Source organism: Azolla caroliniana, unplaced genomic scaffold (genome assembly GCF_043228905.1).
Source record: "Azolla caroliniana isolate FFs.n. ecotype wild unplaced genomic scaffold, voAzoCaro1.0.p SCAF_5, whole genome shotgun sequence".
Taxonomy (NCBI): Eukaryota; Viridiplantae; Streptophyta; class Polypodiopsida; order Salviniales; family Salviniaceae; genus Azolla; species Azolla caroliniana.
The window spans coordinates 21,437,930-21,456,073 of NW_028230440.1; the positions used below are offsets into that span (position 1 = coordinate 21,437,930).

The 18,144-nt window shown below is 50.2% G+C and overlaps 1 pseudogene; it reads left to right on the forward strand.

Moving 5' to 3' along the window:
• LOC147864423 (uncharacterized) overlaps positions 1–16,282 on the forward strand; it is a 70,899-nt pseudogene extending 54,617 nt beyond the window's left edge.
• The last annotated feature ends 1,862 nt before the right edge of the window (positions 16,283–18,144 follow it).

The following is an 18,144-nucleotide window of genomic DNA, read 5'->3' on the forward strand; positions in this document are numbered from 1 at the left end:
TTTGTCGCGCTTACGAACCCCTCATAGAGATCACCAAGGTAGCTGCATTTGGACTCACACTTGACGACCAAGCCGGCATCTGGTTTCGAACCTTGAATGAAGACATCGCCACCGATTTCGAGTACGTCATCGAGGATTTCTTGATAAACTTTGCTCGTCGAGGGAATAAATGGAACCCGATTGACCAACTTTTTGCCCTCAAACAAGAAGCAAACGAAACGGTCAGGGACTACATACGTCGCACGAAAAGCTTGCATCATCGTTGTAGTCCGAACGACAAGATGTCGGATGACAAGTTGATGAGCTGTTTCATTAATGGGTTGTTCGATACGACACTCAAAAATTTCCTGATTGCCCGGATGTGTCGATCGTTTACTGAAGCCTGCACAGTAGTGATGACCTTTGAAGATTCGATGAGTGGATTACATATACCCACTCACGCACCCACGAACAACCGCGAGAAATCCTCCGACCCCACCCCTGCTCTACCCACACCGCGAACACCCCGTATAGAAAGACCCCAAGCATACGCCCAACGAGAAAATGTAAGGTGCATAGTATGTCACGGACACCACACGGGACATGAATGTCCCCTCCTTCATCAACGTCGGCCGCAATACTATAAGTGGTGCAAAGCTTTCGTAATGCATACGCAAGAGAACTGCTGGCAAGCCCCCACTGGAAGGTACGGCCAAACGCCAATGGTGGAACACCCACGCTCCCCCCCACCACTTAGCCGCTCACCACTACCAGCGATACTCCCTCAACAACCCCCACTACCACGCATCGGTGCCCGCCTCGCTGAACTGGAGTATACCACAGATAACCAAATCCAGGTCGGAACGAGAACCCTCGAATATGAAGACCCGTATAGGGAGTATGGCATTGAAGAAGAGGTGTTATCCCATTTCGTGGATTTTGAAGGCGACCAAATACCAGTGTACGTCCTGAGAGGGGAACAACGTGGACCCCCTATGGGATACCGCAACAACAATGGTCTGAGGAGGTCAGAATTGAAATGCTTCAACTGCCAAGGACCGCATATGGTTAGCGAGTGCCCAACCAAACATGAGTACTACAACCGGATGGCCCAACGACCACGACACCTCCCACTCGACACGCCCCCACAACCATTGGCGCAAGGACCCACCCAACAGTCACAAGACCTCATCGAATGGTTCCAAAGAGAAGCATCATGCCCAGGGTGCGGTAAAGAACACCTAGTACCTGATTGCCTGGAAAAGAAGAAAAGGGTCGGCACAAATCTGTTGTCCATTGTGCCATCCACAATCGGTGCCAATGTCATCACTTGAGCCCAACGAGTAGCGCACAATTTAAAATACCAAGATCAAGGTCTCCCCGTGACCGCGCGTAAGAGACGCAAATCTAGGAAGAATAATTCCACGCAGACCTCAAAACAAGATCAAGAACCGGAGGGAGACACAGAAACATTACCCGTCAATCCGAATCAAGAACTACCGGCACACCTAGCGGAATACCCAAATCCAGTAGCTGAGAAACAAAAAGTAGAAGAATACATAAAACTCATACACCACGAACAGTTTGAAAAATCACTTAGCCTCCCCAGCTTAAACTTCGAGCAACTAGAAGAATGGGTAAACCCCTCACCTCCCCCCTTCGTCACACCAACCGACACCCCCGTTTGCCATCCTACCTCGATCAAAGAGGTCAACACAACTCTACTCCAACAAATCTTAAATTTAAGATTGCGACTCACATTACGCGAAGTGCAGAGCTACATTGGCACCTTCACCATTGACAACCCCCTGCTACGACCACTACTCGCCAAAGAAATAGAGTTCACGCTCGAAGAACTACTCAAACTCGACGTTCAACCGTGGCATGACGTCCTCCGACGCCTCACTGGTGGCCTATCGGTGGGATACACACCCACACTCCTCGCACGTCCACAGTCCTCAAACAACCCGAAGGACCGCCAGTCGATGTCCACGAAGCCCACTTCGAAAGCGACGACACTAGTTTCACTCTACCAGTCTGTGTCAATGGTAAGACGTGTGATGCCATCATCGACACCGGAGCAGGGGGTAAGTATCGTCAGTTACGAATGTTGGTGCAAGTGGGGGAGCCCAAAAATGATGCCTTCCGAGGTCAAACTACGAATGGCAGACGGGTCCATCCAAAGACCGGAAGTCATGATTCATTCGCATCACTTCACTATACACGGAGTGGAGTTCAATCTCACCTTCGTCGTCACAAGATCGTCCAACCATGTAGCCTACGAGTGCTTACTAGGAAGACCATTCCTACGTATAAGCTGCCTGGTCATGGATTTTGGGGATGATATAATCTATATGCAAAAGGACAACAAAACCTTTTGCATCAAAGCGTACACACAAAAAGTGCATGAACAAGAAGGCAGCCCTCTCGTAGACGATTGGTCAGAAACCACTGAGTTCGAGACCAACCTCCTAGCGTGCAACCCCGCGAAGACAATTCAACTCTTGACCAGAGGCCAACACTTTCCTCAAAGCCCCACCACTTCCAAAGAGGAGAACGCACGTGAGAGAGACGACCAATCCGTCACCTCCGAGACGTCAGAAATGAATTGGGTGCACGCTCTCGCCACAACCGACGCAATGTATCCTATAGGTACAAAGTGTTGCGACGAGAACGGAGAGACAATCTCGTGCTTCAACATCACCACCCTAGGTCCCCGGCGAAAAGACGTAGACGTAGAGGACGAAGAACAGGCACAACGAGTCACACGTCCAGGTGACGTCACGACCACTCAAGAGGAGGTGACGGAAGCGGACTTCCCAGAGCATTTCAAACTCTATGAACAAGGGAGTAGGGCAGTGGCTTGTAAGAGACCGCAACGCAACCCCCAAGGCCTAGGAGAAGTCTACAATGGACCAGCAAGGGTGAAAGAAATCAACCTTGGGAAAGGGACAGACTCTAAACCGGTGTTCATAGCTACAGATCTCCAACCGGACGAGGAGGCGTCCTTGATCACTCTCCTCACGGAATTTAGCGACGTGTTTGCCTGGTCGTACGTCGACATGAAGGGAGTCCCAGCCGAGGTTGTCACACATAGTATCCCCATGCGAGCCGACGCCCGCCCAATCCGGCAAAGGCCACGTCCAATGAATCCTAACTACGCCCAACAAGTGAAAGCCGAAATCAACAAAATGTTAGCCGCAAGCATTATCTACCCAATCGAACGAACTACTTGGGTCTCCCCAATTGTGGTCGTCCCAAAGAAAAACGGTCAGATCCGCATATGTGTAGACTACCGCCAAGTTAACGAAGCCACTATCAAGGACAATTACCCGGTACCATACATCGAACATTTACTCGAAAGAACCACGGGAGCGGAAGCGTATAGCTTCATCGACAGGTTCTCCGGGTACAACCAAATCTCGGTGGTCCCTGAGGATCAACACAAGACCGCTTTCGCCACGGAATTTGGTACGTTCGCATATAAACAGATGCCTTTCGGACTCACGAGCGCCTTGAGCACCTACCAAAGAGCAGCAGACCATATCTTTGCCGCAAGGTTACGCCAAGGGGTGGAGTCTTATGTTGACGACTTATGTTGCAATTCGAAATGGCATGACCACTTGGGGCTACTCCGTTTGACGTTCGAAAAATGCAGAACCTATCAACTCTCTCTCAACCCGCTCAAGTGTCAGTTCTGGGTCAAGCACGGAATAATATTAGGACACGTCGTGTCCCGCCACGGGATCTCGACCGACGAGGCAAAAGTAAAACTCATCCTCGACATGTCACCCCCCACGAACGAGAAACAACTACAAGGGTTCATGGGATATGCGGGTTACTATAGACGCTTCATTAAGATGTTCGCGGACAAGGCTAGACCACTCTACTCCCTATTAAAGCAGTTCGTATGGACAGAGGAATGCACACACTCCTTCAAACTCTTGAAAGAGTGCCTAACTAAGGCTCCCATCCTCCGGCATCCCGATTGGACCAAAGAATTCCACGTGCACACCGACGCTTCCGCCTTCGCGATTGGTGCAGTGCTAGCCCAACCCGGTGAAGGGGCACTCGACCTACCGGTCACCTTCGCTAGTCGCCAGCTAAATGCCGCGGAACGAAATTACGATGGTCTACAGCGTAAAGAAATTCCGCCACTACCTGTTGGCATCCCGGTTCTCGTTTTTTGTAGACCATCAGGCCCTACTCTACTTAGTAAACAAAACTCATGCCACTGGACGCATCTCACAATGGATTGTAACGTTACTCGAATTCGACTTAAAGGTAGTACTGAGAAAAGGGAAAGACCATGTACTCGCCGATCATTTCTCCCGAATTCCCAACGGAGAAGAAGCCACTGGGGTCGATGATGAAACACCAGATGCAGCATTATTTGCGATCGATACCGTACCAGCATGGGCATCAGACATAGTTCGCGTCCTAACCGACGGAGCGTCCTTCCTAAAACAACTACCATGAACACACGCGCGCGCCTTGCTAAAGAAATGTGGCCCCTTCACGATGCTCCGAGGCAATCTGTACCGTCGGGGTAATGACGATCTACTTCGGAGGTGTATAACAGACCATGATGTCGTCACCACCCTCGAACAAGCTCATTGCGGTGGCGGAAGTGGTCATTTCAATCACGAGACCACTGCGCACAAGATCCTTCAGTCCGGCCTATGGTGGCCAACACTCTTCAAAGACACATACGCGTACGTGCGTCGCTGTGACGAGTGCCAACATTTCAAACACCCGCTAAAAGCGGATTTTAATACGTTAAACTCGGTGGTGGCATGGCAACCATTCGAGAAATGGGGTATCGACTTTATCGGCCCAATCAGCCTAGCTTCCAACCTCAACCAATACATAATAACCGCCACCGACTACGCCACCAAGTGGGTTGAAGCGAAAGCTTGCGTTAACGGCAACGTGCGTAGTACTGCCAAATTCCTATATGAAAATGTCATCGTACAGTTTGGATGTCCGCTCGAAATCATTAGTGACCAAGGCTCACATTTCTTGAACGAGGTGATAGCACATTTATTAGGCGAGTTTATGGTGACACACCGCAAAAGTTCTCCTTATTACCCTCGATGCAACGGACAAGCGGAAAGCACGAATAAGGTGTTATGTGCAGTACTCACAAAGATAGTCGCTGCCTCCCGATCTGATTGGAGCACCAAACTCCAAGCAGCATTATGGGCCTTCCGTACTTCCTACAAAGTTGCAACTCGCCACACACCATTCAAACTGGTGTACGGGCAAGAAGCAGTATTACCCATCAAGTTCCTTGTCCCCAGCCTCAGGATCGCCGTACAGGAACGATGGGAAGGGGACCCCCTCCCGTCACGCCTAGAGAACCTAGAACGACTGACAGAAACTCGCCTTCTCGCATTCTAGGCACTCTTGGCAGAGAAAGCCAATAGAAAGGTGTGGCACGACAATAAATTCAAGAACAAAGACCTCGCAGAAGGCGACATGGCCCTCAAATTCTCCTCTCAATGACACAAGAAGAAGTTGAAGCTACGGGGCGAAGGCCCGTATGTGGCTTCGGAGGTTACCAAGACAGGAGCATGTCGCCTACGCACGATCGAAGGTTTTGACATCCCCGGGTTCATTAATGGGAGCAAGCTCAAACGTTACTATGGACCCCTCACACTTGAGGCTCTACTCACGGCTCGGCAACGAGAGGTAGAGGCCAAACTTAAAGCCTCCGAAGGCCGAATGGCCCGGCTCGAAACCGACCTGCGCAACACGCAAGAGAAATTAAAGCGACAGGGACACGCCCATCCGACAGCGCGCACTTAATCCAAGTTCGGGTACTCCCACCCGGAGTGATGCACACACAATGTCTCCTCGGTTTAGATTGGTATCGCATAAGCGAATGTCTCCTATCACCCAGCAAACACATCGTCTCTTTTCAAACAAGAGGTGGGCTGAAGTCCGAGGACCTCCTCGCAACAACACTCGAATCACATCCCGCTGTCCTCGCTAACCCCCAAAGTGTGGAGCTACCCAAACAAGCAACACACCGACACCCACCGACCGCCCATAGCCAACGCGACACTAACAATAGAACACAGACACCCAAACTACGAGAATGGGTGAACGTCCACGCTGTGCTCGCTGAAGGCCCACGCTACGGAGAGCGTGCGGTATGGCGAGTCAGGAAAATACTCACAACCGCACAAGGGTGGCACAATGGCGCCACTAGCTTCTGGGTCCCGAAACGAAGCCGACTCCCCAGTCTCGATCATACCACGCCTGCAGGGGACATCGATGAACCGCAAGACGCGGAGTCGCTCAACCAAACCAAACGCCAACACCCACTGGCCACCCAAGACCAGCACGACGTTGACGTCAAAACACGGACACCCAAACCACGGGAATGGGTGAATGTTCACGTTGTTTTTGCGGACGGGCAACGTTGTGGAGAACCCGCCATTTGGCGAGTCAAAAAGACACTCACAACAGCACAAGGTTGGTACAAAGGCGCCACTAGCTTTTGGGTCCCAAAACGAAGCCGACTCCCCAATCGCGATCATACCACGCCTGCAGGGGACACCCGAAAAGCACACACATCAGCTTGGTATCCCGCCCAGGCTAAAGCCATAGGAAGCGACAAGCCTAAACAACGGAGAGACCGAACACCCTGTAGGAAGGTTTCACAAATCCTCCCCACCCCCTTAACAAACATGTCGCAGGTTTGGATCCTTAAAAGTCACGGATCCGGAACCTCACACGATACCCGAGTGACACTCCTTCCACAGTCGCATCCTCAAGGTTCCTCAAAAGCCCTTAATTTACCCAATCCCCTACCACGTTCCCCGGAGACCCCCGTTTAGACCGCCCTCACCATCAGTATCCGAATCCTTTTTTATTTTTTATTTTATTTTATTTTTTATATTTTATTTTATTTTTTATTTTCTATTATTTTTGTTGTTTGTTAATTTTATTTATTTATTTATTATCTTTTTTTTTTTTAATTTTTTTTTTTTTTTAATTTTTTTTTTTATTTTTTATTTTTTATTTTTTTTATTTTTTTGCTTTTTCTTTTCTTTCGTTTTTCTCCTCCTCCTTCTTCTTCTTCTTCTTTTTTCTCCTTCTTCTTTGCTCTACCTCCCCTCCCTCCTTTTTTTTCACCCTCCTCTTTTTGCTGTCCCCTCCCTTCTCACTCCACGCTTCCACGCTCTGCAACAATCTTTACCCCCTCCCCACTCACACTATTCCCCCCCTTGCCCCCCAATCTCTGTTGTGGCTTTCTCCCACCCTCAGCAGCCCCGCCCCTCCTCCACTGGTTGCCTGCGCAGGTCGCCGCCTCGCCTCCCCCACGCCTTGCTTTCCCACACCTCGGGTAGGCCCTCCCTTCCCCCCCCTCTCTCTCGTTTTGACACACCACACTGCACTCCCCTCGTACCTGCCCTTTGTTCCTCTACGGGGGCCATGGCCGCCGCCACGACGTCGTCTTCCTCCTCTTGTCACCGGCACACTACGAGCCTCCCAGCCGTGGCGGCCATGGCCGACACACTACGGGCCTCCTAGCCGTGGCGGCCATCGCCGGCACCCTACGTCTACACTACTCCCGCGGCGGCCCTCGCCGCTGCCACGTCGCCGCCACCCCTCCTCGTGGCGTTGCCCGTCCACGCTGCCCCACCGTCCCGACGTTTTTCTCTCTTTCTCTTCTTTCTTTCGTTCCCCCCGAGGTGGCTGCAACAGCCGCCTCGTTGTTTCACCCTCCCCACGTCATTGGCCGTTTCCAGCCCACTCCACCGCGTGGTTCGAAGGACCCAACCCCTCGAACTCCCCGAGTGGCCCAACCCCTCGAACTCCCTGTTGTTCGAGGGGCCCAACCCCTCGAACTACACAGTATTCGAGGGGCCCAACTCCTCGAACCACACCCGGCCCAACCCCTCGAACTACACACTGTTCAAGGGGCCCAACTCCTCAAACCACGCGTCGTTCGAGGAGCCCAACTCCTCGAACCACACATCGTTCGAGGAGTCCAACTCCTAGACCACGTACCCCTTCGTTGTAACGTTATTACGAAATTAGGACCCCAAAAAAAAAAGAAAAAAAAGAAAAAGAAAAACCCAGCCAGGGAATCTATTGAAACTACCCATACTTGCTAATTCATCACCACAGTTACCTATACTAATATTTTTCCTCGCAGGTTGCCAACGATGACGCCTCCCCAATTTATCAAACTCCTCCACGCATACTATCCCGACGCAGGGTGCGGTTCCTTAGTCATTCCAGCGGTGTTCAACAATACCCGATGTACTTACCGGGTTCCCGCGGCCGCCACGCAGCTCAAGTACCTCGAACCCGACGTGTTCGCCACGCTCTCACGACTTGGCCCCAAGTTCTTCCTAGGGATCGGGTCGTGGGGTGTCCTACCCGAACTGGTCAACCGTTTCCTCATCGAGTACAACCCCAATACGGGCCACGTCAATATGCAACCTTTCGTAGACTCCCCTCCCGTCGCATTCCAGTTCACCGCGGCCGATGTTTGTGCTACGCTGCATTTACCCCTCGAGGGCACCCCCTTCCGCACCACGAGGACCCCGGGGGTTGTCCCCGGCATCATTCCTGTCGCCTACGCCGAGTATTTTGGACATGAAGGGTGGCGTTACACCGAAATCCCTCTCCATCTCTTTGACCGTTGTAGCGCCATAGCCCAAATCGGCGACACCACATCTACCGACGCCACCGCTCGTATCACCGGTGAGTACCTCAAGTGGGCACATGATCCACAACCAGTCCAGTGGGCTCACGAGCTTGTCCGCCGGGTCCGAGAATGGCACACACGGCCCAAATCGACTGTCAATTTCGCGTGGTTCCTCACCCGCTACTTGTGCGCAAAGTTCAGCATCGGACCCCCCGCCCCTCCCTTCATACGCTGCCAAGAACGCTTCCGCAAGATCACTATCCCAGGTCAACTCGAATGCCTTCGTCTACCTGAACGCGACTTTTTACGACAAGTGCACCAAGGCGAACAGGCACGGCCACCAGCACACAAACAACCCCCGATCACCCACGTGTCAGTTGAAGCTAACCTCGACACCCCTGAGGATATCACGAATCGTGTCAAGGAATTCCAGACACACGAGTTCACCCCCACCGAAATCCAAGCCTTGTCCACCACTTTCCACTATGTGTCACATCAGACCACAACCACGACTCCGCGTTCCCGCAGCTGCACCACTGAGTCAATCTTATGCGACCAACGGAACTCACCAACCCTGCCTCCACCCACCTCGCCAACCCCTCCACCCCACGAATCCTCTCCTCCCGCTCCAGCCACAACTACCCCACCTTTCTCGTCCACCACCACCGACGACACCCCGCAACCCCGACCCCATAAACTCGCCCGCCACACCGCTCCCGACACCGACACCCCCGACCGACCCCCGACCGTAACCTCGGCAGTTCCTCTCCAACCCACCCTCGCCCCCGCCCAAATGACAACCCCACTTCCACCACCCCCCCTCCCGACCTCCGTGCCCCACCCGACCTCCCTCACTGCAGTTCCTACCCACCCTACCTCCTCCCTCGCCGTCCCCCCCAAACCCTTAACCGACATGGTGGCCGACCTCCTAAAGATGACTGCCGTCGTGAACTGCCGCCTACTTCAAGTTCAGGCACAAGCCCAACAGACCGCCACCGACCAACACGAGACGTCTACACGGAACGAGATCTTGGTCGCTGAGGTACGGAGCGCCCTCCATACCAACGCATGCCAAGCGGCCACCCACGACCTCCTCAAGCAAGAACTCTTGACAACGCAAACCCGACACCAACAACTCGCTGACGAATTCCAACAAGCTCGGACAACTTGGCACCACGACCAGGAACGCGCTGCGCAAACACATGCCGAACTTTCGGCCGAGTACATTCGCCTCACCACCCAACACCAACTGACCGAGGCCCGCCTCGCAGCCGTGACGGCTGATCTCTCTAAACGGTCTGAGGCCCTTACCGCCGCCATGGCCACCACTCACCAACTCACGAGCGAGATCACCACCCTCAAGGCTGAACAAGATGCCATGATCCATTAAGTCGAAGTCGCCAATGAACGCAATCGATGTCTCCTCACCAAACACCACCGCCAATGCGCCGACCTCGAAAAGGACATCCTTCAACTACGCACGTCCAAAGCCGCCCTTGAACATGCCCTCACCCCCGGTGCGACGGACCCCTCCACCGGTCAGACCCCTCTCCTTACCCCAGTTGGCTCTCCGAATATGATCCAGGCACTCTCGGTGTACATGACCTCGACCTCCCTGCTCTCCGAACTTTTCACTGCACCACGCACACCACGCACCCTCCTCATCTAAGCAACATGCGTCCTTCGGTCGTTAGCCGCCACGCGTCGCGTATTCTTTGACGAAACCGCACCCCCAGACCGGCAGACCTTCATCCGAGTACTCCCCAAAGACAACCACGCCCTCGCCCTCTTCATGTTATACCAGGAAGCCACCGAAGAACCCGCTCCCCCAGTCGACGACCTCTTCCCCGAACACCTCCCCATTTTGTTCCTCAAAGATATGGCCTACCTTCACACCGCCCTCACCCCCGACTTGGACATCGCCGACCTGATCTATTTCACCTACCCTTCTGATGTCACGATGCAAGTCACTGAAGACCAGTTGGCCCACCTCTTCACAACACTGGTGCGCTTACACCACATCGCCGACACCTTCACAACGACCTCCGTACCCCCTCTCGGTTTCCTCTAGCTAGTACGCACTTGGCAAACCGCCTGGGACGTTGGGGTTCGTACTCACATATTCAGCATCGAATACACCACGTTCAACTGGCCCACCGACCTCGAGGCTGATGACATACCAGAATTAGCCCTATACCTCGACGTTTCCCACGAGTATCAACTCATGACGTTTGACGAGGCTCGTGCTCGTGCCCTCCTACCCCCGCACCCCGCTTCTCCCCCCCAAGAGATCGACCTAGAGGGGGACCACGACTCACCTGATGAACCCGATACCCAGCCACCTCCTCGCCCTCGCCCTCCCTCCTCCCCACCCCCACCACCTACTTGCCCACCTCCCTTCCCTCCTCACCACTCGCCCCCACACCCTCACCTCAGTGAGCACCACGTCCCAGACCACACACATCCCATGTTCGGTGACAACCCATTTCGCACACCCCCCTCGGCTCACCCCCTTTCCCCCCCACCAACCGACACTTTCCCCCTCCACACACGGGTCGTCACCCAACCCGGTCGGACATTCACAGAGGCCATCCTCCGCAAAGCTCTCCCGTTCAACCATCCCCTCGCACACCTCATGCTCCACCAACAACTACCCCTCCCCATCTTCACTACACCTCCCTTACTCCACACCCCGAGCACCCCCTTCAACGCTGATTTGGTCGACCGCTAGCAACTCACCCACGACCTCCAAACCGCCCTTGATTGCATCGAAAGTGGTACCAGTTGGGACACTCGTCTCGACAATCAGTCTGCCGCCCCCATTCCATGGGAGTTCGACTTCTGCGAGACCCCCCTCCTCCTCACCCGCCTCTACAACTATTACCCCGAAGTCGCCTCTGAACCCCAAGTCGACGTCTTCCTTTACCCCCATGTTTACCGTGATAAGATGTCTACTTGGGCCGCTGCACACCCCACCCCCACTCGCGGGTGGCACCACCCCGTCGCCGACCCCCTCCTCGAACCTCCCGGCACCCAACCTCCATGGCGTCTCCCTTGGTTCGCACACACATCCTTCCACGAATGGCTCGCCCGCCACCCCCCCGAGCTGCGCACCAACCCCACCTTTTTTCCCCTTCCTCGTCGTTGGCCATGGCCCGATTTCCGCGCTGCACAGGCACGCCTACCCACCCTTCAATTCAACTGGCCGTTGTTCCCCTGACCCCCGCGCACATCCCCGACCGAACCCAACATGATACGGGTCATGCGACGATTCCTACGTACATACCTCAACGTCCCGGACCCCGACATTCAAGCCAGCCTTCGTTTTCTACAACTTCTACTCATTCTCCTTGACTTTGGCCCGTACGAAGCCCCCCCCTTCCAACGGCACAACCACCCAGCGTGGGGCCTCGCCTTCGATTTGAACAAAGGTCCAACTCGCCGCCAACTGGTCGGCCTTTGGACCCGCGTCAACATCCTCCCCGCAAGCTACAAACGGGATTTTGAAACCATGATCGACACACATTTTTTCCCCCCTTACATAAGCTTTAGTCGAAACCCCCCTTCTCCCTTCGCCGGCCACAACACCTGCACCTGGCTCACCGGCCCCAAGAAAGATTTCTTCACAACAACCGACCAACTGCAGGAAATTCGGCTACCACCACTGAACATCCGTCGTCTTCGCCATCATCTCCGCCACCACCCACCCCCCGACGGACCCCCCTACTCAATTCTACTCACCCCCGACACCCGAAGCTCCCCTCCCACAGTGCACTCAGGAGTGTGCACTCATTAGGTTGGGGGAGATGTTAAGCGTTGGGATAACAACACAACCAGTCACGAATAAGAACGCATCAACAAGGACGTAGTACGACGAGGAAACGGCAAGAGGAAAGGAAAGCAAAGAGACGGCCAAATGTGAAAGGCCCATACCCTAAACGTGAAAGCTATATAAACCACATAGTAGTGGCTTTGTGGGGGTTCCCCCATTTGTAAAGATCTCCTACTGATTAGAGCTAGAGCTTCCTCTCCTCCTTCTTGTAACCTTTGAGCTTAAGAGAGATTAGTGAAGTGTTGAGTTAGAGAACACTAATCTCTCTCCTTGTTGGTGCAAGAACTCTTAGCAAAGAGGGTTAATAATAGACATACTCTTTCTTCTTATTGTCTATATCTATTAATCTATTGTCTATGAGAGAGAGCTTGAGAGAGTGAGAGAGATATCGTGCTCGGAGGTATCCGACAACCATCTCCGCCCGATTCGCCATCAAGAGGGTATACGACGGTCTGAATCCCGCCACGACATCGAGGAGCTTACTCCATCGATACATAGATCCTTAACACTCGTTTTCGTCTCTGTTCCAGCGCCGTTCGACCACTTCGACCGCTCTCCGACCAGCGCTTTTCCGGCCTCTCGTCAGTCTTTGTCGGTGTCACCGTTCTGGCCATCGATCCGTCCTCATCTGGCCCGTTCTAGTCATCGTCCGGTCCATTCCGGCCAGTTTTCCAGCAGTCGGTTCGGTTGCTGTCCGGCTGCTCCCATCTCTGGCCATTTCGGTCTTGCTTTTCTCAAGCTTTCCACTGTTCGGCCTCTGTCCGGCAGACTCCATCTTGAGCCAGTGTCTCTCCGGTCTTCTTTCGGCGTCATCATTGTTGTTGTCGTCGCTGCAGCCCCTATCCAACCGTTTTGGATGTTGTCCGACCACTCCGACCACTTCTTGGTCGTCGTTCCGGTCGCTTTACGGCCGCTGTCTGGCTATTCCAGCCCCATCCGATCGTCAGTGTCTTTCTGGCCCTTCTACTGTCTGAGTTTGGCCATCCATCCGGTGTCTCATTTCATTTTGGACGTCTTTCGAGCTGTATCCGTCCGGTTCATTCCGTTCTTTTCCCGTTTCTTCTATCCGGACCGTTCCATCGTGTTTATGTATTGTCTCCGGCCCCCGTCCGTGGCTTTCTACATCACATCGTCCCGTCCGACTTCTCCGTTTCTGGCTATGTTGAGTCTGTATCTTTGTATGTCGACCGCCCGTTTCCCACTGCCCATGGTCTTTGTGTGGCATCTCTATCGCAGTCGTCATCCATGTCTCTGTTTTTCCAGTAGTCTTCTTCTCTGTTTGGTGCCTCCAACTGTGTCTTTCCACTGCTGTTGGTTTCTCTGGTCGTCGATGTCTGGTTTGCGTTTGCATCTCTTCTTTGTCTTCTATGGTCCTTCGGTGTTAACCAACTCCAGTTCTTGTTCCGATTCCGGTTCCGACTCTCTCCACCTTGTTTCTTCTGGAACCATTTCCCGTGCATTCTCAGCACATCCTGCCGGTCTCCGCTCCACACACTGCGACTTTCTCCGTAGTCTCCCGGTGGGCTTCTCTTTCCGGTCGTGCTGGCACCGGTTCCCTCCGCGTTGTTGTTTGTCCAGTCATGCATCTTGCACCATGCTTTTGAGAACACGCACATTGTCGCTAACCGCTTTCGGAAACACACACATGGACACTAATCACAACCTCGCACAAACATTGTTGCCATTCATGCATTCCTCCATAGACTTCCTCCAACATCTTCACCGTCATTTTCGCGTTTCGCCATTTCTTTAGAACACTTTTGGCGCTATGGCTTGCATCGCCGCGTATCATTCTTCGACTCCGTCTCCAAAGGGGGGTCGCCTTAGTGGTCGCCAAAAGGTGTTGTACGTTTTAAGGGTTAGGGTTAACATTTATGATAAACGATTGATGATAAGTGATTGAGAAGCATTACGGGGTGGGGGGTGGTGCCTAGAATGGCTCCACCCCCCGCCCAAGGGGGTTCAACGTAAGGGGAAGAAAGAGAGAGAGAGATGGAAAGAGAGAGATTGAGAGAGAAATGGTTATTCATGTTTCATTCATTCCCCATAAGGGGTTAAATAGTACAAGAGGGGGTAGATACATAGGGGTGTAAGCCCCCTCGAGCATTCATATTGGACACTCACTCACACCTCCTCGTATCCATCCACATGCACACACGTGTGCATGTGTTCACATATGTATAGACTCACAATTACATTTATGCCCCCTACACATACACAACAACATCATGATAACATTCGACCCTCGCTCATCACACTTGCCTCTCCGTACATCTCGTACGGGGTAACAACAACATTCATTGGTGCCTTTCTTGAACATTGAGAGTCACTACTCACGTTCACATGAAATGTAATGTTTTTGGTCCCATAGGTAATAAAATCTATTTATCTATCTATCTACATGCACACTAACTCTCTTTTGACACGTAATCAACGTTAACATTGAGAGTCACTACTCACGTTCACATGAAATGTAATGTTTTTGGTCCCATAGGTAATAAAATCTATTTATCTATCTATCTACATGCACACTAACTCTCTTTTGACACGTAATCAACGTTAGAAGGCTCTCTCAAATACTCCAATAATCATTATTTAGTGGTGATTGTTTATCATTTCTTATTGGTTGAAAATACTTTGATTGTGCAAGTATATTGACATTGAAGTCTTAAGTCCACATTGTGCCATAACTAGAAGATCGCATGCTCAAAATTTGTAGTTTTTGAATTTATGCCTACTATGTGACATTTGTTGTGTTCTTGTATTTTATTTTTTCTTCGATTTAGCTCAACATCACGCGGAGTTTTAAATTTTCTCACATAAAGTATGAACAATGTATTTACGCATAACTACAAAATATTCATATTTCAATCATCACATTGTGAATTATGAATAATGTATGTAACATGCAAATCTAGTTGTGAGATATTCAAAAATGAACTTTAGAGATCAAACTCAAAAATGAACGATTTCATATACATCATTAATAAGACTCTACACATAGACATAAGATTGTGCATTCAAACTTGGTTTTGTCTTATCTCCATAGGAATGTGTGTAACATGTAGATTTAGATGATTCTTCATGCTCTAAGTTTGAGATAATTTAGAATGAGTGTTAGCTCATCCAAAACACCCTTTACTAATATCACTTTCCACAACCAAAATATTGAAATAGGTATCATCTTATATAAGGTGACGAGTTCAAATTTGCACAACTAGAAACCATTGGTATGAATCTAGTTTTGACGACCAATGATTACATCATCTTTTTAGTGATGACCATTTCAATTTCACAAACTAGAAAAATTTCACATGAATTCATTTCAGACAACCAAGGCTAGAAAATGATAGCATTATTGAAAGGTCACAATAAAAAGAAACAATTAAGATTAGAATGGATATTTTTAGGTTCCTTATTCAAAATGGATCTCTTAATATACATAAGCATTCTTTTTTGTTTTTGTTAACCATATCATTATTAATGATTGTGACTCACATACGAATTTACTCAACCTTTAGGATGTAATTGAGGAATCAAAGAAGTATACAAATTGGAATATCTATTACACCAACATAACCAGACAAGCAGGGACAATTAGTATGTTTGAGTATGAGCAAAGTATTGGTATGGAAGCTACCACAAATAATGGATTTGTTAACTTCCTAATGGCGCTCGAGTCAGATTTCTTTATTGGACCATTGGGATCAACATGGAGCCTTCTTCTTGATTGTATGCAGGCTACAAGTGGAAAACTTATGTTTGGGTTTTTGAGTGTAAATCTAGACACATTTTGGTAAGATAATAAATGAAAGTGATGTGTCCACATGTTGATTTATTAATTTTTCCATGCATCATTTTATGGTACCATGTTATTGAAATTTTATAAACTTTGATGCACATTGTAAACAAAATCCATTTCCACATGTATGCAAAATCATAGTTGATTTGCCTATAACAATTTACTAATTTAGCTTATATAGTTTCAATTATGAGTTGCTTAAAGTATTGATTTTTAAATTCAAACAAAATGGGCAATTGTTTATGGAGCAAGATATTAAGAGATGAATCAATTGTGAGTAAGTAGGGGATTTTAGGTGGAAAGGGTTTAGGTGGGGTTGTCGGCCCCTCGTCCAACTAGAATGGGATCCAGGGGATTTTAGGTGGAAACATGATGGCAGACTTCGCCATTTCTTTGAGTACAACACTAAACTGGGCTGGACTTTTCAACTACAGCTAGATGGCCCCTTACGCAAAGGTTGGCGTACATTGGGCATCCCTAATGAGGTGCTCATTACCTTTTGGAAGGGTCTCTGGCATCTCCACATGCCGGAAAAGATAAAGTTTTTTTGGTGACAAATCGGTCATAATGTGGTTCCCGTTGGCAAATGGCTAGGTAAACGTGGTGGCCCATTAGACTGCCCACTTTGCCATTCACCTATTGAGACTCTGAGGCATTGTCTATGGGATTGCCCTCAAGCTCAAAAGGTATGGGATAGAGTGACTCGCCTCCTTGCAGCATGTGAAGTGGAAGGAACAACATCGTGGAGTGTTGCGGCATGGCTTGATCACTATTGATAGGTGGACGGACATGCATGAGAGGCAAATTTGCCAAGATTCGATTTGAGAGAGGCTTGCAGTCCGCATCCCCTAGGTTCCCGGACATTTGGATGCTAATCGCAGGCTTCACCCTGTGGTACGTATGGAAAGCGCGTTGCCTAAAGGTCTTTCAGGATCTGGTGCGGCCCTTGGAGGAAATGATCATGGACATATGGTTTGCGCTTATCATCTGCCTACGAGGGCAATTGGATAAGGTTTGCAGCCATTCCAATGACGTGGTTACTGCCCGTTTGCGCTTTTGGCAGAAATGGCAAAACACGCCTATGGTGACACAAGGAGGAAGTGGCCCGAGGTGGAACTACCAGCCCCCACGTTGGCTGTTTCCGACTCACTTACCACCCACCCTTCGTTGTCGGCCCTAGGAGTTGTCTCGTACTAGCCATCACTGAAGGGCACCGTTTTTAGCTATAGGTACTTACATTAAGTAGTCAGTCGGAAAGGCGATGTAACTAGTCTCATTTTCTTGAACCTGATCAGAGGGAGATTCCCCGGTCTATGTATAAAGCTCCTTGTACAGTCTCTTTGTAATAATCCTTCCTAACTAATGGGAAAGTAGCTTCATTTTGGAAAAAAAAAATTAGTGAGTAAGTAGGATGGATTGATTAAATTTATGATACCATTTAGCAATAATTGAATTTGGTGTTTGTGTGAATCTATTTTCTCCACTATAAAGGAAGCAATCTCTAAGTTTATAATGATAAATGTATAGGGACAACCATGGATTGATGAATGGATCATGTTAGCCCAACATATGAGCATCTTGAAAAAAGCCAAGAATCCTATCCCTTTTAGAGTTGTATCTCATTGATGACCCATAGGGGCCCTTTCTGGCTTCCACTAGAGTTACACAAGAAGATATAAAAAACAATCACTCAAAAACAAAGAAGTAACGTAGAGTAGAATCTCTCTCACAATAGTCATCACCTCTTCAATATGAACTCTATATATACTTGTCTCATCAATGAGCATGGCCTAACACTTGTAAAGTTTGATTTTATCATAAATGGTTCAATGTATCCTAATTGTATGATCAAAGACCAGG